Source organism: Lonchura striata, chromosome 5 (assembly GCF_050655825.1).
Source record: "Lonchura striata isolate lonStrDom1 chromosome 5, ASM5065582v1, whole genome shotgun sequence".
Lineage (NCBI taxonomy): Eukaryota > Metazoa > Chordata > Aves > Passeriformes > Estrildidae > Lonchura > Lonchura striata.
In genome coordinates, this window is record NC_140707.1 from 4,845,659 (window position 1) to 4,869,314 (window position 23,656).

The window sequence follows — 23,656 nt, forward strand, 5'->3', positions numbered from 1 at the left end:
TGTCAGGGCTCCCGCAGCCCCTCATCCCTTCGTGGCCCCGTCCCCTCAGGGTCTCCCCAGCCCGGCCAACCTGCCCGGCAGCAGCGCCGCAGCCCCACAGGAGCTCCAGAGGAGCCCCACCAAGAGGCACCTGGGAGCCCTCAGCAATCCAGCCAGGAACACACGGGCAGGAGGACACGGATGGCGCTTCCTGCCTGGGACAGGGCTTGTGGCCATCTCCAGGCACCGCTCTCACAGAGATCCCCACAGCTCCAGCCCCTGCCCATCTGCTCTGTGGGCAGCACAGAGGCTTCAGCAGAACCACCAAAGGCCAAGGGGCTTCTGGCCATTTTCCCTGCAACCCTGCATGCCTGGGCAGCTTGCTGAGCCCAGGAACACTTTTCTCCCTCTTCCCCTTGGCCCTGCAGAGCCTGGGTAGCCAAAGAAAGATCCTGGGAGTCTGTCTATAGCAACACATCCTATATTTAAAGATAAAGAAAAACAAAAAGAAAGAAAAGAACAATCTTAAAGAAACTAAACATTCCTGCTGGCTCAGGTGGCCCCAGCAGACAGAGCCTTTGGGATCAGCTCTCTGCAGAGCTCCAGCAGCGCAGCCAGCCGAGCCCCGACAGACGAGGCCGTCTCCTCCATGCCCTGCAGAGCCGATCATGCAGGTTGTCAAAGATGGAATATGGAGCTCTCTCTGCTTCCTGGAGGATGCACAATGTTTGTACTGCCAGGCTTGTGACGGCGACGCTGGTGTCATTTTCCATGCCTTCAAGGGCTGAAAGAGAGAGGAACAGAGCCATGGTCAGTTCCCACATCTGAGGGGACCCGAGGGGACTCTGTGCCAGGGCCATCCCAGCCGGCTCTGGCCATGGCCAGAGGGACCAGGGACCAGCTGGATCAGCCCGAAGCTGCTGGCCACGAATCCCCCAGGTGCCCTGAAAGCTCTGTGTGCTCTGCCCACGCCGGCCCTGGTCCGCACAGGGAGCAGAGCCCTCCGCAGCCGGGGCAGGGCTCGCAGCTCCCCCGGCAGCCCCCGCTGGCAGCCCGCTGCCCTCACTCACCCTCAGAGAGGAGCTGGAGCTCTTCCTTCCTCCCCCTCAGGTGCCGCCCGGCCGTCCCTGGGAACACAGAGCCTGTCAGGCCCAGGGCACAGCTCCCTGCCAGCGGCGCCGCCAGCCCTGTGCCCACACGCCCTCCTGGCCCGGCTCGTGGCTCACCCATGAACCTGACGGCCGCCTCTCGCAGGGGCTCCTGTGGGCTCTGCAGGTAGGGCAGGGCCCGGCGCAGGTGCTCGGCCACGCTGCTGCTGTCCTCTGCCAGCTGGAGAGAGCGACAGGAGGGAAGGGTTGGCCCCGCAGCCCCCCGGGCTGGGGCTCCATGGGCACCCGGCTGGGGCCGCAGGAGCCTGGAGCAGAGCCCGCGCGGCCTCGGGCTGCAGCAGCGGGCAGGGGCACAGCTGCCAGCCCGCACACCGAGCACCACGCTCAGGGGCTGCTCCAGGCTGGGGCTGCGGCTTCCCGGCCCTCCTTACCAGGCACTCGGGGAACTGCCACAGCTTCTGGTTCTGCACCAGCTCTCCAAGATCCCTCCTCTTGAGGAACTCGGCCGCACAGAGCAGCGTTTCCTGAGAAGCCTGGAGAGCACCAGAGACGCGGAGATGGCCCCACAGCCCAGGGCGCAAAAGAACAACGCTGGGCTGCCAGGGAGCCTCTGCTCTGCCACGGCACACCTTCCCACTTTGACCTTTTTGTTTTTATAGTCCCTTTTTATTTCCAGGTGACGTATTTTCTCTCGATGCACTCTGTGCCGGTGCAATTGGTTGCTGGGGGTCTTTTTTTCTGCCCTTGGTGGTCATAGGAATGAAGGCTCCTCATCTTCCTTGCAGATTGTCCTTGGCCTAAAAGTCAACTTGTATATAATTAGTTACACAGTCTTCTATGCTAGTTGCATTCCCTACTCAGTTCAAATTATCTCCTTTAACATTCATTTTGATGAACACCGACCATTTTATTTATTAAAACCCACTCTCTCCCAGTGCCCCCCAGCGTGTCCATCTCTCTGCTGCCCTCGAGCTCCCAGCCCGGCCCCGGCCGCCTGCTCCCATCCAGCTGAGGTGGTTCCAGGGCCAGCAGGAGCTCTCTGTGGTGGCCACCAACGTGGTCCCCAACGGGGACTGGACCCACCAGCTCCTGGTGCTGCTGGAAACCCCAACCCAGGCTGGGCTCACCTCAGCCTGGAACTCCCTGTGACCCAGAACTGGGGTACAGGGGAGGAACTGGGGGTGCTGGGAGAGCCACTGGGATGTGCTGGGAGCACCTGGGAGGGAGTTGGAGAGAGCCTGATTTTAACTGGGAGAGGAGGTTGTAGGTTTGGAAGGGCTAAGAAGAGGTTTGAAGGATACTGGGGAGGGTAGGATGGGGTTCTGGAAGTCCTGGTAGGCACTGGGAAGAGACTGGGAGAGGATTTGGGGGTCCTGGGGCAGTGGGGGTGACTGGAAGGAGGCTGTGGGATCCTGAGAGGGACAGGAGGGGCTTTGGTGGGTCCTGGGGAGGTCAGGAAGGGATCAAGAGGGAGGTTTCAGGGGATCCTAAGTGGGCTGGGAGTGACCTGGAGGGTGCTTGGAGGGGTCTGGGTGTCTGTGAGAGTTTTTGGGAGATCCTGACCCCTGTGGAAACTCCAGAGATGCTGCTGGATGCTGCCACAGCAAGATGCTGACAGGAACTGGAGACTCCTGAGTTGGGTTTTGTCTTCCTGGCACTGGGGATCGGGTTCTACCTGCACAAGAGAGTCTGGGGAGTCCCGTGAGTCGTGTCCCCTCTCCTCTGGAGTTTGTGTGTTCCCCAGGGCCCCCAGCCCAGTGTCACCCCCTTTTCTCTGCCCACTGAGCTCCTGAGCCGACCAGCCCCTCCCAGTGGCCTCGGGCCCGGCCAGCACCCCCCCACTCCATCCCCAGGCTGATTTTGGGGGGGTCGAGTGTCCCCCAGCCCTGCTGTCCCTCTGCCCCTGCCCCCTGCTCCCAGTGTTCCCAGTAAAGCTTCCCAGTTAAACCCAGCCCAGTTCATGGGGGCACTGGGGAGGGACTTGGGGGGACCCCACGGCGGGGCCGGCCCTGGGCAGGGAGGGCGGGTCCAGGTGGGGAACACTGCCTGCTGCGGGTCTGCCCGGCAACTGGTGAGTCATCAGCCCCGCTCTCGCTGATTGGCTGACTCTTCTCCACCGCGTTCTCTCATTGGCTGAGGAGAGGCCCGGCAGTGCAGAGAAGGAACGGGAGAGATCCCGCCCCGAGCACCGGCACGGGGACAACAGACCCGGCCTGGGCACAGGGAGGGAATTTATTACCAACCAAACCACGGCAGCACCAGGAGAAGGGAAAGAAATCCCTCCAGCACCTTCCCCCACCCAACGGGGATCACCCACAACAGGGTTATCCACCATGGAGAGACGGGGACATACGAGTTTAGAGCAAAGCCAATTTTATTGAGTGTACCAGGTGTTTATACAGGGATTGACTTGTATGGGGCTTATAGAGGGCTCTGTTTTTGGTAAGAATTTCCCATTGGGTACACATTCTTCATGACATCACATCACCTGGTAACACTGAGCTCTTTCCTCACTCTCTTCCCTCACTCCAAGCTCTTTCCTCACTCAGGGCACTCACAGGGCTTCCCTTAGTGGTGCCTCCGTTGGTGTGTGGTCAAGTTTGAGCTCATGGAGAAGCTCTTCCCACACTTCCCACACTCGTAGGGCCTCTCCCCGGTGTGGATGCGCTGGTGCATGGTGAGGTGGCAGTTTCGTTTGAAGCCCTTCCCACATTCAGGGCAGCGGAACGGCCTCTCCTCTGTGTGAATCCGCTCATGTCTGAGGACACTGGAGCTGGTCTGAAACCTCTTCCCACACTGGGGACACTCGTAGGGCCGTTCCCCAGTGTGGATGCGCTGGTGTGTTCTCAGGGCAGAGCTCCACCCAAAGCTCTTCCCACATTCCAAACAGTCATAGGGCCGTTCCCCAGTGTGGATCACCTGGTGCTCGATCAGGCCAGACATGTGTATGAAACTCTTCTGACACTTCCCACACTCGTAGGGCCTCTCTCCAGTGTGGATGCGCCGGTGCATAGTGAGGTTGGAGTTTTGCTTGAAGCCCTTCCCACAGTCGGGGCAGCGGTAGGGCCTCTCCTCTGTGTGAATCCTCTCATGTATGAGGAGATTGGCAGCGGTCCGAAACCTCTTCCCACACTCCCCACACTCGTAGGGCCTCTCCCCAGTGTGGATCCTCTGATGACAGACCAGTCTGGAGCTCCGGCTGAAATCCTTCCCACATTCCAAGCACTTGTGGGGCTTCTCCCTGCCATGAGGTTACTCCACCAGCTCCGAGCTCCGCCTGGATCTCCGCCCACCTTCCTGGCTCAGAGGGACTCTTTCCTCCCCGCAGCTCCCTGGGCTGGGTTTGCAGCTCCTCCTCCTGCAGCATCTCCGGGGCTTTTCCTCCTCCATCCAGCCACGCCCTGGTAATGTCAAATCCTGGTTTGGGGAAAAAACAGGAGGAGAGCATCTTGGACTGGAGGTTCCTCCTTGCCCAAGGAGGAAGTTATTGGGAATCTTGTGTCTATAAGAAACCCCAGGGAAAGCAAGGTTTCTTAAGACACAAAACACCAAGATTCAGCCCAAAAATCCTGCAAACTTCAAGACACAGAACAAAAACTCCCTAAACATAACAGCTCAGGAAAAACCTCCTCCAAAACATAAAGATTCAGCTGCCACATAAAACCAAAGCACCAACATTTAGCCCAAGAAAGCTCAGAAACACCAAGATTCACCCCCTGAAAATCGTGGACCCCCCTCCATAGTCACCTGCTGCATGTGGGGGGAGCAGCGCTCCTGGGGCTGGGGGGGAGGCTGCAGACACAGGGAGGGGTGGAACCTTCTGCTGCTTCCTCTTTCTGCTCCTCCTCCTCCTCCTGTGTCTCTACTCTTCCTCACACTCCTTTTCCTCCTGCTATTTTTCCTTCTCCTGCACAATCCCACCTTCTCCTGCCACCTGCATCGTCTGACCATTTCGTTCCTCAAGCCTGCTTCTCCTTCCCTTCTCCTCCTGCCCCCAGGCCCAGCACCCACTGCCGGCTCCCTCTTCCCCCCAGCCCCACAGCATCCCAGCGCAGGGGCAGGGATGGAGCTGGGGCAGGTCGGGCTGGGGCAGCGCTGGGCTCTCGGCCGCTCCCGCCCGCACTCGGTCCCCACTGCAGCGGGGGGGCCCGGCCTTGGCGCTGCCCCACTCCCACCTCCCCAAATTCCCCTCGCGGGGCCATGGGGCCGAGGGGGGGCGCAGGTGGGTCCAGGTGGGGAACGCGGGGAGCTGCGAGTCTGCCTGGCAACTGGTGAGTCATCAGCGCCGCGGGCTCTGATTGGCTGAGCTCGGCCCGAGCCCTGGGGCTGCAGCACAGAGGGGACACCCTGCTCCAGGGGGGATGTCCCACAAACGGGGGACCCCATGGAAGGAACCACAGGAAAGTGTCTTTACAAACAGATGCTCTGAAGCTGCTCGGATATGGCACCAGGGACATCTACGTAAGGAAGTGACAGGAGAAGCAATCAGTTTCAGAAAAAGTTATTAATTGATGACACAAATTGCTGCTCAGCCAAGGTCCTGCTCAATTCATGAATTTACAGAAGAACAACAAAGCCTTAACAGATCCATGAATATCGTTTGCTATATAAAAGTGGGGCGCACATGAAGCTGGGTATGTAGTAGGTGGATTGGGAAGTCTGTAGCGCTCAAGTACTTCAGCCAATGGGGAAAGCAGAGGGAGATGTGGCCAGGAAAATTAGGTTGAAAAGGAAGCTGTGTCCTCCAACAATTGGAGAGATCCCATGGGGAATGTCCCATGGCCTCTCCCATTTTTAGGAATAAAATTCCATTTACAGGACTCCTCTGTCTGCTCTGTGGACAGAATCCTCTGGTGATGTCAATTTTTCCACACACCCTGGGGCTCATCCCAAATTCCTTCCACCCTCCGGGGCAGATGGCAGGGAGTGCAGCTGAAGGTGCCTCACCCACTTTGGGTGATCGGCTCCCTTGGCTGGTGGCGGCACCGGGGATTGATTGGGGACCCGGGAGTGACCAGGAGACAGATGAGTGACACATCAGGGGGTCTGTGAAGAGTCAGCAGGGAGAGAGCACTGAAAATCTCATCAGTGAGTGCCCTGGGATCCTCGGGGAGTGAACATGGCAGGGCACCCATGGAGGGGAGAAAAGGGAAAGACAGGGAGGGTCCTGGCCAAAGGGATGATGATCCCAAAATGTCTCTGAAGGGTCCCTTGGGAGAATGCTGAGGTAGTTTGCACATTCCCCCAGAGGTAATTAAGGACATGGACACCCAGGGAGGAAATAAGGGAAATTGAGAAGGCATTTGGAAAACAAGGGAATGGAGGGTGTTGGTGTGCTGGGAAGGGATCAGGTGAAGGGGAGTGTGCAGCAATATCATTACAGCAAGAGGCAGCAGGAGGAATCTATGTGGTAATAAAAAGGATGACGGAAAAGAGGAGAAGGAGAAAAATACTCAGGATTGGGATGATTTTCAGCAGGGTCTTATTCTCGAAATTTGCCAGTTGATCCAGATCCTTTCCATCCCCGGTTTCCAGGAGAGGAAAAGCAGGAGGTCAGGATGCCAGGGGTTTCTCTGCGGTGGCAGCGGCAGCACCGGGCGCAGAGGTGCGGCACCGGGAGCACGGGCTGGGGCCTGTGGGGAGCTGCGGGGCCGGGCCGGGGCTGTGGGGCAGCCGGGGCTCAGCGCCGGGCGCTGCCTGACCCCACCAGCCCCGGGCAGGGCCGGCAGTGGCCCCCGGCCCCCAGGAGGCTGCGGGACGCCCCGGCCGCTGCCCGGCCCCGGGGAGCTGCCGGCCCTGCCCGCCGGGGGGGCCGCCTTTGGACACTGCGGCAGGACAGGCACCGGCTCTGCCACACGGGCTGGGCAGGGACCCTGAGCACAACGGGGAACACAAAGGAACAGCTGGGAAATGCAGAGTGCACATGAAGGATCAGGATTTGCTGTTCAGGATTTGCTTTGGGTCCCTGCAGAAAGGAAAGGTTTTGCAGAAAGCTCAGCAGCTCTCAGAGGATGAGCACCCACAGGCAGTGACCGGGGCTGCAGGAGTGGCACAAGAAGCCCTGCAGCACTTGGGCACAAGGGCACAGCAGCTGAAGGCAAGAAGGGATGAGCAAAAGGCCAAGCTGAAGGCAAAGGCCACGGCAGAGTTCCCTCAGCCCCTGAGGGATCAACCCCAGGGCCCAAGGGGGCCCCAGCACCCAGGGCATGACGGGGTCGGCCACAAGCACCTGGCAGAGGCATTGCCCTCCTGGCCAGGGCAGAGCCCACCCAAACAGCCCCTGGGAAGGAGTCAGGGCTCCAGCTGCAGCCCACAAGGACACTGCAAGCACAGACAGCAGCACCCTCAGCAGGAGCAAGTCCACCCCTGCATGGACATGGATTGGCAGGGCTCTCTGAGCTCCCATCCCACCGGGGACCCACCACACTGGAGCCCTGGAGAACATTCAGGCTGGGTCTGCATCCAGAGGAGGCCTCTCCTGATGGACACAGGGGCCTCTCCATCCACTCGGAATCTTACACCTAAGGGGGGAAAATTGTAAAGGAATGTTTAATTATTAAGGGAATAAATGGGAAAGCTGAGCTGGTGTCATTTGTTCAATCACTGTTAGGAGCTGAAGAGGATAGGTTTGAAATAAACTAATTTCTTTTTCTTCCTACTTTGATTGTTATTAACTAGGAAGGAATTTGATGGTGGTATTGTAATATTGTAAAAGGTGATACAGAGGCTATTGCTGCTGTACCTTTGTGTCAAATGTCTGGGAAGGCCAATGCTGAAAGGAACCAGAGGTGTGGGCAGCCCCATGGAAAGACGGAAAATTTGATGTGGAGCCTCTCCAAATTACTTGGAAGCAACCAGGACAAGTGGTGTCTAAAAGCAACACCCTGTTCCAGGGGAGGGAAGGAAGGGCTCACAGCCTGGTATGGAGCCTGCTAAAGGCAGTGCTTTGAGAGCCAGGGATGTCTCCCTACAGCACTCCTATCCTGCACTCAAGGAATCAGATGGCTCCAATGAGGAGGACAAGAACAAGTGCTAGACAAAGCCCCTCTGAAATGGCTGAATTTTCTGGCTAAAAGTCATATCTTGAGTATTTGAAAAAAAATTGCAAATGGTGGAGAAAAAGGTTAAATATATGGGACATAATTTGACTGAAGGATTGACCCAGAGAGAGTCTAGGCAATTTCAGATGTAAAGAAGTAAACTAAAATAAGGAAAAGACCAAAACGAGCTGCAACAATTCTGAGAATTAAAACACAAATACACAATGTGGATTGAGGATTCTAAGTTCCAGCCAGAACATTGTAGGACTTTTTAACCCCAGACAGCCTCCATGCTGTGGTATGGACAGGAGAAAGTGAGCAAAACTTGAGAAAATGAACAACCAAAACTATTGATGCCTGAGCTGGGGCTCTTGCAGACTCAGAAAAGAAATTCGAATTGTAGGTGAATGTTCAACGGGGCCATGCCAAAGGAATCCTTGGGCCAAAATGTTTCACCCAGTGGCCACAGTGGCCTCATTGGCTGCAAAATTGTGCAGCCACAGCTTCCATGGGAACCGAGGCCCAAAACCTGATGACAACAGGATCTCCAACTGTTCCAGTCTGCCATCAAGTTCAAGCTTTGATAACCAAAAGAGCCTCGCAATGGATGAGCAGTGCTCGGTTATTACAGTGTGAAACTTGTTCAGTGGCACAGGAGGATTCAGAACTGAGAACAGGGGAAGGGTTTAACCCAGCCTCCTGTTTGAACAGCCCACAGAGGGGCTGGGAAGAAACCCAGCACTGCATTCAAGTGACACAGCTCCAGACCCAGCCTGGGGGAGATTCAGGAGACATTGCCTGGCCTGAGGCAGAAAATGTCTTTGTGGATGGCTCTTCAAGGGCAGCAGAAGGGAAAAGAGTTCCAAGACACGCTGTTATTGAGGAAAGGGAATCAGACAAAGCGCAGGTTACCCCCATGGTCAGCTCAACCAGCACAGCTGTGTGTGCTTGTAAGAGCCTGGCACTGAAATGCCCTGAGCAGGAAGGCTTCAATATCTTCTGGTGACACCATCTCACCTAACAGGGGGGTAAAAGCAATTCTGACTGCTCAGCAACCACTGGATCACTTATTAAGATATTTCTAAAAGACATAATTCCAATAAAAGGGATTGTGGAAGCCATAGACTCAGAGAGCAGAACTAATTTTGGAGGAGAGATCCTCCAGGGGGTTATGGCAGCTTTAGGAATACAATGGGACCTCCAGAACCCCTGGCACCCCCACAGCTCAGGCTGGGTACAAAGAATAAATGGGGAAAGAAAGAAACACCTTTGGAAACTGGGATAGAGATCAAGATGCCATGGGGACGGCTTTTGCCATTGGCTTGGGTAAGAAGAGCCAGACCCAGGACAGATATTCGATTCTCTCCCTTCCAATTGATCTCGGAATTCCTTACCTGGTAATTCTGCACCTAGTGCAGGGTGGAGATAAGGGATGCACATTTAAAGCAGTCTGTGGCCAGAATCCTGTCTCTGGTGCAATCTCTCCCCCAGGAAGCTGGGCTGGCACAGAGCCTGCCTTGGCACTTTGCTGTTGCCAACATCCAAGCAGGACATGGGCTCTGCCTGAGGAGTGCAAAGCAGCACCACTGGTGGCCAAGTGGCGTGGCCCATGCCAAGGGGCCCCGAGGCCAGAAACAGCCGCCAGCACAGCTGAACACGGGGGGACCCCTCAGCCTGGGCTCCAGGTCTCTGCAGCCCCGGAGATTTGCACTTCCCGCCTGCAGCAGGAGGATGGGAGGCCCCCCTGAGCCTGCACTGAAGGCAGCGCAGCAGCAGCCAGGGCTCCACAGCGGGGCAAGGCCCTGGGCCTGCCCACACCTCCTCTGCTGAAATCCTCAGCCTGGCCACCCTCCCTGGGCAGCTCCAGCCCCCGGGGCCAGCCCTTGCTGCCACTGCTGCAGCTTCAGTGCTCGCTGGGCCAGCACTGCCACAGCTGCTGGGGAGACACCGGGACAATTCCACTCGGGCTCTCACTCACACTCACACACTGCCCTGCCTGCCAGTGCATCCATGGAAAATAGACCAGCTCATAGACTTGAACATTGTTAACCTTTGATTTCTCTACTCAGGCTTGCTTTGCCTTGGCCTTAGGGAAAGAAATGTTAAAGGTTTTGTTAAGGGATGTTACACCACTCAGTGGAGATGAGTTTAACATCTCAACACACTGGGAATGGCCCAAAAGAGACCCACAAAGATAACGACCAGCAGCAAAACATCAACCCCAGCAGCAAACAGCAACCAACACCTACCCCAGACACTGCCCCCGGCAGGGCTGCAGACACCTGGTCTGCAAAAGGCTGAGAAGGAAATCCAGCACTTCCCACCTCATTAACAGCACAAGCAAAGAAATCCCGGTCCAACAGGAAACCAAATAGTAAAAACTGCACAACTTGAAACTACAGAACATTAAACCAGTGGATTTAGAGTGGTTCAGACTATATCAAGTTTGGGAAAAATCAACTAAAACCCATGTGTCATTGAACAATTTTCTCTGCACACCCGAACTATGTGGGGATGGAATGATTTCTGTTGCACATCCTGGCCAGAATCAAGGAATGCCTTGACTCTAACACTAAACATATTGGTGGAGTTTTTCTTTTTCCTGCAGTTTCAGTGCAAAGTTTAGAGCCTTGGAGTATTTTTTGTATTACTCCTATTTCTATGTTGCCAGTTAGGTTTGGGTCAGGGATGTGAGAATGAGTTTTTACTTTGAAGAGAAGTAGAAACAACTGAATTGCCTTGGAATGTTTTTGTGTATGCTTGTGCATAGCTCTTAGAGATACCAAAATTTTGGTCCTGGCTTTTTAATATTCACCTTTAGGCTGTATTTTTGTGAAAAATGCATATTTATGATTGGCTTTTCGCAAATGTTACAATGAATATTATATGTGTAATGTTAGAAAGTTATGCTGTATTAATTCCCTTACGTATTGTGTTAAGTGTAGTTTTAGGTTACAACATAATGTTAAAATAGAGACAATGTATGTGGGGGGAGTTTTCTTTTTAGGAATGAGATACTCACTTCGAAGAACACCTAAATCTTCCAAAGGAAAGGAATTTATGGCTTCTTATCAGAAGAAGCTAATTTCTTCAGGCCTTGCTCAGACTTGAAGACACCAGGGGATTAAAGGGAACAGTTGACATACAACAGTTTCTTGTTTAGAATAGGATGTATGCATAACCATGAAGGATGTATGACTATGCAACAAGTGTCTTGGTTTAAGGGTGATTCCTTTGTTCACAAGTCATGCTTTTCTTGACTTAAGTGTCCGAGAGCATCCGGACATCTGTAATTCTTTGCTTTTTATTGTCTTGTAATTGTCCTAAATCTAAACTTTATTACTCTAATTGTATTATTATTTTTATAACCATTTTATTACTATTAAACTTTTAAAATTTTAATAACCAAGTGATTGGCGTTTTTCACAATTTTGGTAGCAGAGGATTGTTGCTAACACCTCTCTGCCGGTGACTTAGGAGACTCAGTGAAGAGACGCATCCTGCCCTGGTTGGGCAGCTTCGCTCTGTTCCCCTGGTGTGTGACTGACAGACAGACACAGATTTTGATCCAGGGACAAAAGGAGACAATAAAACAAAGGAAAGTGAAAGGATTCCCTAAAACTGCGGTAATTAGCCCTAAGATTAATGTGTACATGAAGAACAAAGACCTAAGGAAAGAGGATAGGTGAGTATTTGTTGGGATGGGGTGGATAAGGGGGGAATGAATGCGTGTGAATGAGAGGTGAGCTGGTTATCCCAGACTTGCCAAATGAGAGCGGAGTTTCCCATGCTGCCTTTCCGTCTTTTTCGCGAGAAAAGCGGCCAGTAAAGAGACGAGGCATGTGAAAACAAGAGTGAGAGAAACCCCCCTGGGGAAACTGGGACTGGGTCTCCGGGAAGAAGTGGGACACCTTGGTGGGGGGGATAGAAAATTAAAAAAAAATAAAAGGGTAAAAAAGAGAGGGTCTTCCTTGGAGGGTCATTAATTTGCTCAGTTTAGGGATTAATATCCTGAGAGCACTCAGGGTTGCCGGATCGAAGGATATCCAAGAGAATCTGGGGTTGTGGCTGGATTGAGGGATATCCAAGAACACAGGAACTGGCCGGTAACACCTTAAAGTGTAATAGGTGTGTTAAAATACTGCAGAATCACCGGACATCCAGGATTAATAGACATCCAGGATGAAACCTGCTGGGTTGATGGATAAGGGTTACAGTCCAAGAGCACTCAGAATAAATGTAGATATGCAATATAAATTGTTTGAAAGTAAAAGGTACCTTGTTGTTGAACGTGAGAGTGAGTGAAAAATAAGAGTGAGCGTGAGCAAATGAAAAGTACATATAACACTATTGTGAAGTCAAGAAGTATGAATGAACAGGCTTGAGGGTGTCAATGTGTGTGAGAGTGAGAGATAAAGGTGAGTAAATGTAGATGATTGGAAGTATATGTAATGTAGATTGTTTATTTTGAGCTTTATATTATTTCCTTGAAGGAAGGTGGATGATTTTGGATTATATTGTGTTAAATGATATTGTGAGAAAAAGGACTTTTTGTGTAGTTGAATGAAGGTGGTAATTCAGGTTGTTAGAGAAAGTGGGAAACAAAGGCATGGAATGACTAGGTAAGATTTTGGAAAATGGGACTAAAAACGTGTAAAAAAGAAGACAAAGGGAAAGAAAAGAGAGGGGAACAAGAGGGGAAAAGAGGAAAAGGAGTGGGATCCTTCACAGGTTTTGCCCCCTCCGCCCCTGTTCACGCCCGCTTCGGCCCCGCCTGCCCCGGTGCCGGCGCCTGTCCCGGCTCCCGGCTCGCCGCCCGCTCCTGCCCCGCTCCCGTCCCAGGCGCGGGTTCGCTGCTCTCAGCGGCTGCTCCTGCCCCGGTTCCCGTCCCGGCTGTGAGCCCACCGCCCACAGCGGCCGCTCTGCCGGTCCCGCCCCGCCGCAGCGCTCCCGGTCCCGCCCCGCCGCCCGCAGCCTGTGCCCGGCCCCGTCCCGCTGCTCGCGGCTGCCCGGCCGGCCCCGGCCCCGGCCCGCCCGGCTGCTCCGCCCGCCGGGCTCCCGGCGCTCCCGCCCGGCCCATCCCGGGGCTCCTCCCGCGGCTGATTTCTCTGCCCCAGCCCCGGCGACTCTGCCCGTCCCGGCTGCGCTGGGCACCGCCGCTGCTGCTTTGCCTCTGCCGGGAGCACCGGCCCAGCCGCCCCTAACCGCGGGCGGGCCGATCCCGCTCCCGGCTGGTGCCCCCGGCACTGCCCCTCCTGCGGCGGCTCCGGCAGCACACCCTGCCCGGGCTCCGCCTTCGGAGGACCAGGGCTGGGCGCTGGGCCCTGCCCTCAGCCCCTTCCTGCCCGGAGCTCCGTTCCCCGGGAACCGCAGCCCCAGCTCCGAGAAACTCTTTCTGTCTGGAGGACGCCCCTTACAGGAACACAGGGAGTTCAGTTAGGAGGCAACATTCTCCGGACTCTTCCTCACAGCACGGGAGAAAGGCTATAGGAAGAGACTGGGTTAAAGGAATGGATCTATTTCCACTAAGAGAGGTCCCGATGGGAGGGCGTGGAGCCGGCTTTGTGAATGCTCCTTTGACTTCTTCTGGGGTCAGGAATTTTAAAAAGGAAATCAAAGGGATTTTGGAGGATCTCATAAGCACTGCTGAACAATTAGACCAATTTTTAGGTTCAAACATTTATATTTGGGAAGAAATGTGGTCCATAATAAAGATACTATTTTCTTAAGAAGAAAGGCAAATGATCAGAATTGCAGGCATAAAAGTCTGGACTAAAGAAAATTCACAGGGCCCCCCGAGGAGGGCAAATGCCAACCACACCTCCTGAGTGGGGTCAAAATGATGAGGAGGGGAGAAAACATATGAATGAGTATCAAATTTGATTGTCGGGGGAATAGGGGGGCAGCATCTCGAGGGCAAAGTGCTGAGGGGACTTTTGGGGCACAGCAGGGGAGGGGGGAGGCTCTGGCTGAGTGGTTGGACAGACTTGGGAGAAATAGGAGGCAGTGTTCCAGAGTGGATCCTGAGACTGATGTGAAAAAAGCTTTGTTAAGGATTAACTTTGTGCTTGGCCAGATAATGGAAAAAATTGAAGATTGGCATGACAGATTATTAGATGATTCATTAAAGGAAGCTCAGAAAGTCTGTGGCCAAAGCCAAACTAAAAGCAAAGATTGTGGCAGTCACCATGCGAGGAAACAATTGCAAGAAAGCAATAAAAAACCCACAGGCCCTATTCCTAGATATGATAGTGGTAGAGACAGGGGAACAGGAAAGAATAAAATCCCAATGCAAAGTTTCAGAAATATTGTAAGAATGTCTACTTTTACTGTAAGGGCAAAGGTCATTATAAGAGAGATTGTCCTAAGAGGGTAACAGATCTGAGAATTTGTAAAGAGATGGGCACCGAAGAAGAATAAGGATGTCAGAGGCTCTATTTTTTCAGGGGACAGATACCATGTAAAGCCTATGATAGCTTTAAAAGTCGTTCCCCAAGAAGAAAAATTGGAGTTTGTGGTAGACACAAGGGCAGAAATAACTTTTCTGTAAAATATTCCATAAGATTATAGTGTAAGCATAGATACTGTAAAAGTAACAGGAGCAAAAGGAGAGAGTTCCACAGTACCCGTTATTAAAAATGTGGTAATAGAGGGAGAAACTAGATTTTGGATGAGGGATGTTTTCTTGGTCCCAGGGGCAGGTAGGAATTTATTGGGACAAGATTTACAAGTGAAATTAGGAATAGGGGTTGTTCCAAAAGAATGGAAGATGACAGCTAGACTTTTAAAACTAGGCCAGGAGGATGGAAGAAAAATTAACAAGGAAGTTTGGGCTGGGGAGGGAAATAGGGGAAGATTAAATATTGACCCCATAAAGATAACAACTGAGGAAAAAAAATTGTCCCATATGTGTACGGCAGTATCCTGTATCTTTAGAAGGACGGGAATGTTTAAAGCCAGTAACAGAAGGACTAATAAAGGATGGGACATTAGAACCTTGTATGTCTCCCCATAATACCCCAATACTCCCAGTAAAGAAGCCTGACGGGAGCTATAGACTGGTACAAGACTCAAGGGAGGTTAACAAAGGAACTCAGACCCGCTATCCAGTGGTACCAAATCCTTATACTCTTTTCAGTAAAGTTCCTCCCCAGCATCAGTGGTTTAGTGTAGTGGACCTTAAAGATGCCTTTTGGGCTTGCCCATTAGCCCAGGAGAGCAAGTTATCTTTGCTTTTGAATGGAAGGACTCACTAACTGGAGAAAACAGAAATTAAGATGGACAAAACTACAACAGGGGCTTACAGAATCCCCAAACTTATTTGGACAAGCTTTAGAAACAATACTACAAACTTTCCCCACCCCCCTGGAATACAAGTTATTTAATGTATAGATGATCTTTTACTTTCTGGGGAAGCTGAAGCTGAAGTTAGAGAGGCTACTATAAAGCTTTTGAATTTTCTTGGGGAAAAAGGTTTAAAGGTATCAAAAGGGAAGCTGCAATTTGTAGAATCAGAGGTAAAATATCTTGGACACTTGCTTAGAAAGGGTAGTTGGAAGCTCAACCCTGACTGAAACACAGGGATTCTATCCCTTCCCCCTCCCTCTTTAAAGGGGGAAATCAGAAAGATACTCAGATTATTGGGATATTATAGATTATGGATTGAAGGATATACACAGGCAGTAAAATTTTTGAATAAAAAAAACTGACAGAGGGAGATGATATAAAATGGATCAAAAAGGATAATGAAAAACTAAGAAAAAAGAAGTTAAAACTAGCCCCAATATCAACTTTAAGCTCACCTTCACTAGCAAAACCCTTTCATTTGTATGTAAATGAAAAAAAGGGGGTAGCTCATAGGGTTTTGTTTCAAGAGTGGGGAGGAGTAAAGAGACCCGTGGCTTATTTATCAAAGATGTGGGATCCAGTAAATCAAGGCTGGCCAGTGTGTATTCAAGCTATAGCAGCTACTGCAATCCTAGTAGAGGAAAGTCATAAACTGACTTCTAGAGGTAAATTAATTGTGTGCACACCTCATGCAGTACTAAATTTCTTCCAATTTGCATTGTGATTTTTATCTTGAAATACATAACTTACTGTACTCTAGGATTGAAAAACTAGTTTACAGCTGTGACATAGCAAAACCTGCTATTAATTTGAGTCAATGCAGGCTGTTCAATCAAGTGTTCTCAGTGTGTAAAGTTAAAATAAAGGTAACACCAGCTGCTTGGTAGGTCAATGAGAAACATTTTTCCTTCCAACCAATCCTTTTTCATGTACCCAAATGTGTTTTGCTTTCTTAGTTTTTTTGTTTTGTTTGTTTGCTGTTTTTTCTGGAAGTGCTAACTACTTGCAGTGTATCTAGAAGAGCAAATAAAATTGTGCATACAAAACACTTGTAAAAAAATAGGGCTCATTTTTTCCCACAATGGGAGGTTGCTACATATAGAAAAGGGAACCTACAAAGCTAGATGAAGAAAAAGTTTCAGTATCTTCTAATGTAAACAATTTGTTACTTCCAGCATCACAGTGGGTGTGTGACACACACATATGAAAAAGATGGTGAGGGAGATCTCTGTTTACTACAGTTTCCTATTTCTTGAATGAGTTAGAGAGCTATGAAGCAATTGTGATTCCCTGTGTGGATTACCCAGGCCTGCAGGGAGGGCTTGGCCATGATTCCCTCTGTGCTGCAGGCAGCCCTGCAGCGTGGCAGCAGTGGCTTGCCTCTGGTGAGTTTGCAGGCAGGGTGCTCCAGCACTGCAGTGCTCAGGGGCAGTTTCCTATTTTGACACCAAAGCTTAAATTCAAGAGTGCCTCTTTCCATCCAGTTATTGTTTGTACTGTAAGAACCTCTTCAGAGAGTGTCTCCTGGCAGTCAAAACGAGAGTATTGCAGAGATAAATTCCTTACTTGCTGTCTCCCCCACTGTATCCACATTTTGTCTATTCCCTCTTCAAATTGTAGATTTGTAAAACTCATGCTCTGTGTCCTCAGATGCCCTTCCCAAATCAAACCTTGGCTTCTTTGCAAATTATATTGCACTAATAAGCATTGCCTTAAATTTTTTATTGCAGGCAAGATCACTTCAGAAGTAAGTTTTTGTTTACCTTGTTCCTAAACCCTTTCAAGCTTGTGAATGGAAAATTGTGACAGCAAAATAAGTCTTTAGTTTTAGCACTGTCAGCTGTGGGTAGCTGGTAGCCCTTGGTGGAGAGTGCCATGAATTAAAGGCCTGCAGAACACACATAACAAAAGTAATTAAATTTGTAAGGAAGTTGAAAAAGGAGGGAGAGGTGATTGGCAGACTCACCTCTCCAGGATGTAGGACTAATGTTAGAAAGTGGACTGATATTGGAATGTGGATGTTGAAATGTGAAGAGAGAAAAAGAGGGCAAAAGAGAGAGAAAGGGAGAAGAGACAAGAAGAGAGAAGAAGAGAGAAGAAGAGAGAAGAAGAGAGAAGAAGAGAGAAGAAGAGAGAAGAAGAGAGAAAAAGAGAGAAAAAGAGAGAAAAAGAGAGAAAAAGAGAGAAAAAGAGAGAAAAAGAGAGAGAAAGGGAAAGAGAGAGAAAGAGAAAGAGCGAAATACACCCCAAAGTCCCCATACCGTAGCTATCTGTAAGTTCTCCCCCATTCCTGCTAGACAGAGTGACAACAAGGGGAGGGGAGTGAGGAAGTACAGACAAAGGCAAAGCTGTGAAAAAGAGGGAGAGCTGGACCACCAATAGAGATAAGATCAAAGCAGAGATAGCTGACTCTCACAATGTGCTTTATTTTTTTAAACAAGACTTCTCTTTTTTTCTTCTGATTTTTGTTATTAAGGAGGCTTTTGTTCTGAAGAATGGGTCTGTAAGACTAAAACTGTTGGATGTTGCCTAAAAAGCAAAAAACCAAGAGATGTGATACATCTTGTGTTAAATTTGGGCTAGTCTTTTTTTATTTAACTAGTTATAGCTCACAAGAAGAAGAATTGGCCTCTGCAGCAATTAGCACAGCTGGATACAAGAAGAAGAAGCAGCTATAGAAAAAGTTTTTAGTTAAACCCAGAAAGTTTTGAAGAAAACTAATGGTGAAAGTTAATGCAGTATTGTTTTTCTTTTAACATTGTGTTATTAAGAAGTCCTTTCCAGGTACTACTAAAGCAGCAATCCCAACCATGGAAAAGAGGGTGAATTCATGCCAGCAAAATAAAAGAATTTGTGAAGAAACGTGAGGAATGGACTATCACATCTAAACCGGGTGATACCAAATTGACTTTCAACCAGGACTGGGTGGTAATGGTTTGGGAAGACCCAAATGACCCAAGGCAGGTACAAAGAATAACACCTAACTGAGAAATAAGGCAAAGCTTGCATCACTGGTTTCAAGCCCTGCCTGAATAAGCCCTGAGACGCCTCCGACACCTCCTTGGCAGAGGAACACTGCCACTTCAAACAGGAGGATCGGGAGTGTTTGAGTCAAAGAGTTCTGATAGTCTGGCCTTAGCCTGTGGCTTGTACAGGCAAGAAGGGAAATTGCCATTAATACTATGCTGTATACTTTATTTGATTCATCCCCATATTGGACATGGCAGCTGGGTTATAAGTGAATGTTTAAATTATGAGAATAATTGGCATTGTAGCTCACAAAATCTATGTTCTCGTGGCAAGAAGTATTGAGTACTGAATCAATCCCCTATACAGAAAGACCTCAAAAACTGAACTAATAAATTGCTTTTGTAGATGGGGATTATCAATAACTGTGGACTGAGAGATACCTGAGGAATGGTGGAAAACCACAGTTAAAAGGTGTCAAAAACAATTTGCCTGGAAATGAGTAAAAAAGGAGTGACAAGGGAAACAGAGGGCAAGCCTGGGTTGAGCACTGTACTCACCAGCGAGAAGATCACACGTACCTGCTGTGGGCAGCAGCCCCACAGGCAGGGGAGGTGGGGGTATAAGCCAAGCCAGACCTCTGTCATTCCTGTTTCTGTCTCTCATTTGTTGTCTTTTCCTTCTGAGATAGCAGCAAGATTGTGTCACAAATGCTACAGAAAGTATCACATGGAAAGAAACCAAAGTTCCTTTTTGTCACACACACCCATGTCAACAGCCACTGTTATAACCCGTCCAAATTAAGTACCTGCAGGAAAAAGGGGGAAAATTATCACATTACAAAGAACTTAGGAAAAAGTAGTAATACTTGGGGCATGGAATGTCCAAAAGGAGAGAGATGGATTTGTTTTACATTTGATCTTAGAAATATAGTCCAAGATTCGGTAAAGAGACAGTTAGTAAAAAAAAAGGTAAAACAAGCACAGCAGTCTAGCTCTGTGTTAACCCCAAATTATATCCTGAGTCATATTAAATTACTCCAAGCAGTTATAGAGAAGATAATAAACAAAGCTGCTCAGGCATTGGAATTAATATGGAGTCTGCAAAGCCAAACATCACCTGCAGTGTATTAAAATAGGTTGGCTTTACGCTAGTTATTGGCTAAAGAATGTGGTGTACAGATTGTTGAAAATAGATGGCAATGAGGATGTCATCCTGGAAAAAACAAAGGATATCAGAAAAAAATTATGACCCAGGTATCAGTCCAAAAATGGGAAAATAACGTTAAAAACTAGCAGGTGGGGTAATGTATTGAGAATGGGATGCTGGAAGAAATTAGGATTCTTCCTTTTATGTGTTACAAGTGTTTTGATATTTCTTCTTTGTTTAATCCCATGTTTTATTTGATTACCAACAGAGTCCAAAGAATGCAAGAGGACAGGAAATATTCTTTATAAATCATTTGGCTTGAGCAGTAAGAGGTGGGATTGTGAAAAATGCATATTTATGATTGGCTTTTCGCAAATGTTACAATGAATATTATATGTGTAATGTTAGAAAGTTATGCTGTATTAATTCCCTTACATATTGTGTTAAGTGTAGTTTTAGGTTACAACATTATGTTAAAATAGAGATTATGTATGTGGGGGGAGTTTTCTTTTTAGGAATGAGATGCTCCCTTCGAAGAACACCTAAATCTTCCAAAGGAGAGGAATTTATGGCTTCTGATCAGGAGAAGCTAATTTCTTCAGGCCTTGCTCAGACTTGAAGATGCCAGGGGATTAAAGGGAACAGTTGACATACAACAGAGTTTCTTGTTTAGAACAGAATGTATGCATAACCATGAAGAATGTATGAATATGCAACAAGTGTCTTGGTTTAAGGGTGATTCCTTTGTTCACAAGTCAAGCTTTTCTTGACTTAGGGTCCGAGAGCATCTGGACATCCGTAATTCTTTGCTCTTTTTGTCTTGTAATTGTCCTAACTCTAATTGTATTATTATTTTTATAACCATTTTATTATTATTAAACTTTTAAAATTTTAAAAACAAAATGATTGAAATTTTTCAAAATTTTCAAAACTAGATGAGATTTAAAAGTGACCCTTTAACTCATAAACAATAAATAGATGATTTGAAGGGGAAAAAAAAAGCAGCAGGTTGTGGGGGGGGCACAAGTGAGGCTGCTGAAGGCTGCTGTGGAAGAGAAGCTGCATTCCAGGCACCCAGGAGGAGCTTCAGAAATGCAAATTAAAACTGCTGGGGCAAACTGGGGACAATGTACCTGGCTCTTCTTGCCTGGGGCAGGAATTGGCTGATTCCCTCTGCCCCTCACCCCAAGCTCTGCCTGCTGGCACAGATGGAATCTGCACAGCTGAAGGCAGAGCCCATGCTGAGGATCTCTGACTCTGCAACAGAAATGGCTGAAGCTGCAAAGGGAAACAGCAAATGGAGAATGTTGGGAAAACTTCACTAAAATAAGGGGGGGAACATCCCTCTGCCCACTCCAACATCTGCTGTCACTGTCTGTGCTGTACAGGGTGTATCAGAGCACTGGGAGTTTTGCTAGAACAAGTTCAGGGAAATCAGCTGGAATTCAAGTATATGATGAAGGAGTAAGAAAAAAAATGGTCAATTGATGCAGCCCCAGCTTGAGGGAGCGCCCAAACATGGGGAAAAGATGAACGGCCACCAGAACAAATCCTACAACACCATGGACCAGCCCCTGGGAACCAAAATGATTTTGTGAAAAATGCATGTTATATGGCTCTGTGCAGATAGTTACTATATGTATTATGTTATAATGATAACTTGTGCTGTATGAACATTTTAATAGTATGGTAAACGTAGCTTTGTAGATAAAATGAAGCTTTAGTAGTTAAAAGAGAAAATATGCATGTGTGTGTGTGTGGGGGGGGGGTTAAGGAATGAGAACACCTAAATTCGCTCAAGGAACACCTAAATTCTCCAGAGAAGAGCAATTTATGGATTTCTTACTAGAAGAAGTTAATTTCTTCAGGCCATGCTCAGACTGGAGCATGCCGTGGGGATTAAAAAAAACAGCTGACATACAACAGACAGAGTTTCTTGTTTTAAATAAAATGTATGCATACCCGTGAAGGATATAAGAATATGCAACAAGTGTCTTGGTTTAAGGGTGATTCCTTTATTCACAAGGTATTCTTGTTGTGGCTTAAGCGCCCAAGAGAGCATCTGTCCATCTGTAAGTCTTTGCTTTTTAATGTCTTGCAATTGTCCTAACCCTAAATTTTTATTAGTCTAATTGTATTTCTACTTCTATAACCATTTTACTAGTATTAAACTTCTAACATTTTAAAAACCAAGTGATTGGCGTTTCTCACAAATTCATATCAGGAGACAGAGAACCCATTTTTCATTTGAATGGCATAATTTGATTACAAGCTGTCCTCAGAATAAGAACCAACCAGACAGCTCCAGCTCCTGACCTTTCTGCCGACCAAGCCACTGAAATGAGGAACACAACATTTCACCAGGGGATGGGATCAGATTATCTGTCAGCAGAAAAAACAGGAGTTTGTGGAAAACTAAATGGCTCAAACTGCTGTTGGCAAAGAGATGACGAGAAAACTGCTAAAAATGATAAGAAAGGAAATAGGAGAGCAGTTTATGTATTGGTCCAAACATGGAAAGGATGGGAATGGGACACGCTTTCCTGGCTCCCCAGCACACCAGGGGATAAAGGAATGCTGCTTCTCCTCTTCTGTGCTGCAGCAACTCTCATCTTTTTACCATGCTCCACACCTTGGCAGTGCAGCTCATCCAGCAGCTGAGCCAGGGCATGCAGGTGGCAGCCAGGCCTCCTGATCCACAAACGGCGACAAAAGGACAGGGAATGAGGGCACCGAGAATAATCCCAAAACCAAAGAGGACCCGGGAAGGACAAAACAGAGTCAAGGAGTGAATCTGCCTGGACATAGGGCCGGGCACTTGTAGAGAAGGAAGTAACAGGAGAAACCATCAGTTCCAATAAATGGTACAAATTGACCCAGACAGCTGCTCAAAGTCCCGCTACATTCCCGAACTTCGAGGAGAAGAACAAAGACTTAACAGAGCCATGAATATCGGCTGTTCTACAAAAGGAGGGTGCACATTAACGAGGACAGGCTCCAGGCGCATCGGGAAGTCGGAACCTTCCAAGGAACTCAGCCGGTGGGCAAAGGCAGAGGGAGATCGGCCGGGAAAATGAGGATAAAAAGGAGGCTGCGGGCTACAGCCACGGCAGAGAGCGCACGGCAAATGCCCCACGGCCTCTGCCCCTGCTCGGCAATAAAGTCACTTTGACAGGACTCCTCGCTCTCCTGCGGGCACACGAACCTCCGGCGACGGGAATTTCCCCGCCCGCTGCCGGCCGCGGGGCAGCCCCTCTGTCCTACCCACAGCAGCCGGGCCGAGCCAGCGCTGCTCCGGCAGCGGCTCCTGCCCGGCCCCGGCGGGAAGGAGACCGCGGGCAGCCGCTCCCGCAGCGCCCTCGGCCCGGGGCCGGCACGGGCCGGACACGGCACCGGCGAGCCGCCGGAGCCCCCTGCCGCCCCCTCCGCCCGCAGCCGGCCCCGAGCCCCCGCAGAGCCCAGCGCGGCTCCCACCTGCGCCGGGGCCGCCTCCGAGCTCCGCCGCCGCCGCCTCACCGCGCTCCGGCCGCTGCCGCCGCTGCCGGGCCCGCACAGCCGCTCGGCCAATGGCGGCGCTGCGCGGCCACGGCCGCCCTCAGCCCGCCGCCGGGGCCGCGCCGCGCCCCGCTCCCACCAATCAGCGCGCCGCAACCGCGACTGACGGCACCGGCGGCCAATGGCAGCGAGCTCGGGGCGGGCTCTGCGCACGGCCCCGCCTCGCCCCGCGCTCTCGGCGCCCCCGGGCTGCGTGAGGGGAAAGCCGGAGATGAGGAACAGCCCCGGCACGGGCCCGGGCCGAGCCGGGATTGAGCTGCCCACACAAACAAACTTCTCCGCGCCTCCCGCCACGGCTTTCCCGGCCCTGCGCCTCCCGTGCCTCCGCCTCTGCGGGAAGCCCAGGAGCCTCACTTCTCCTGCCCCTCGTTAGCGCATCAGAGCTTCGCTTTGATTTCCCCCGAAAAGGGAAACCTGCCGCAAGCCCTGTGGGTGGGTGGGGCAGGGGAGAGATTTCTGGCAGAAAACTCCAAAGACTCGGAGCAGGAGAAGGAGAAGTCAGTGCAGAGC

General features: G+C 50.2%; 1 pseudogene across 1 annotated transcript; it reads right to left on the reverse strand.

Moving 5' to 3' along the window:
• Positions 1–3,444: 3,444 nt before the first annotated feature.
• On the reverse strand, positions 3,445–23,156 carry LOC146767161 (uncharacterized; annotated as a pseudogene). The gene is made up of 2 exons (XR_014955905.1): positions 23,066–23,156; positions 3,445–4,489 (listed from the first exon to the last, which is right to left on the reverse strand). The product of XR_014955905.1 is annotated as an uncharacterized LOC146767161 (transcript).
• Positions 23,157–23,656: the final 500 nt, after the last annotated feature.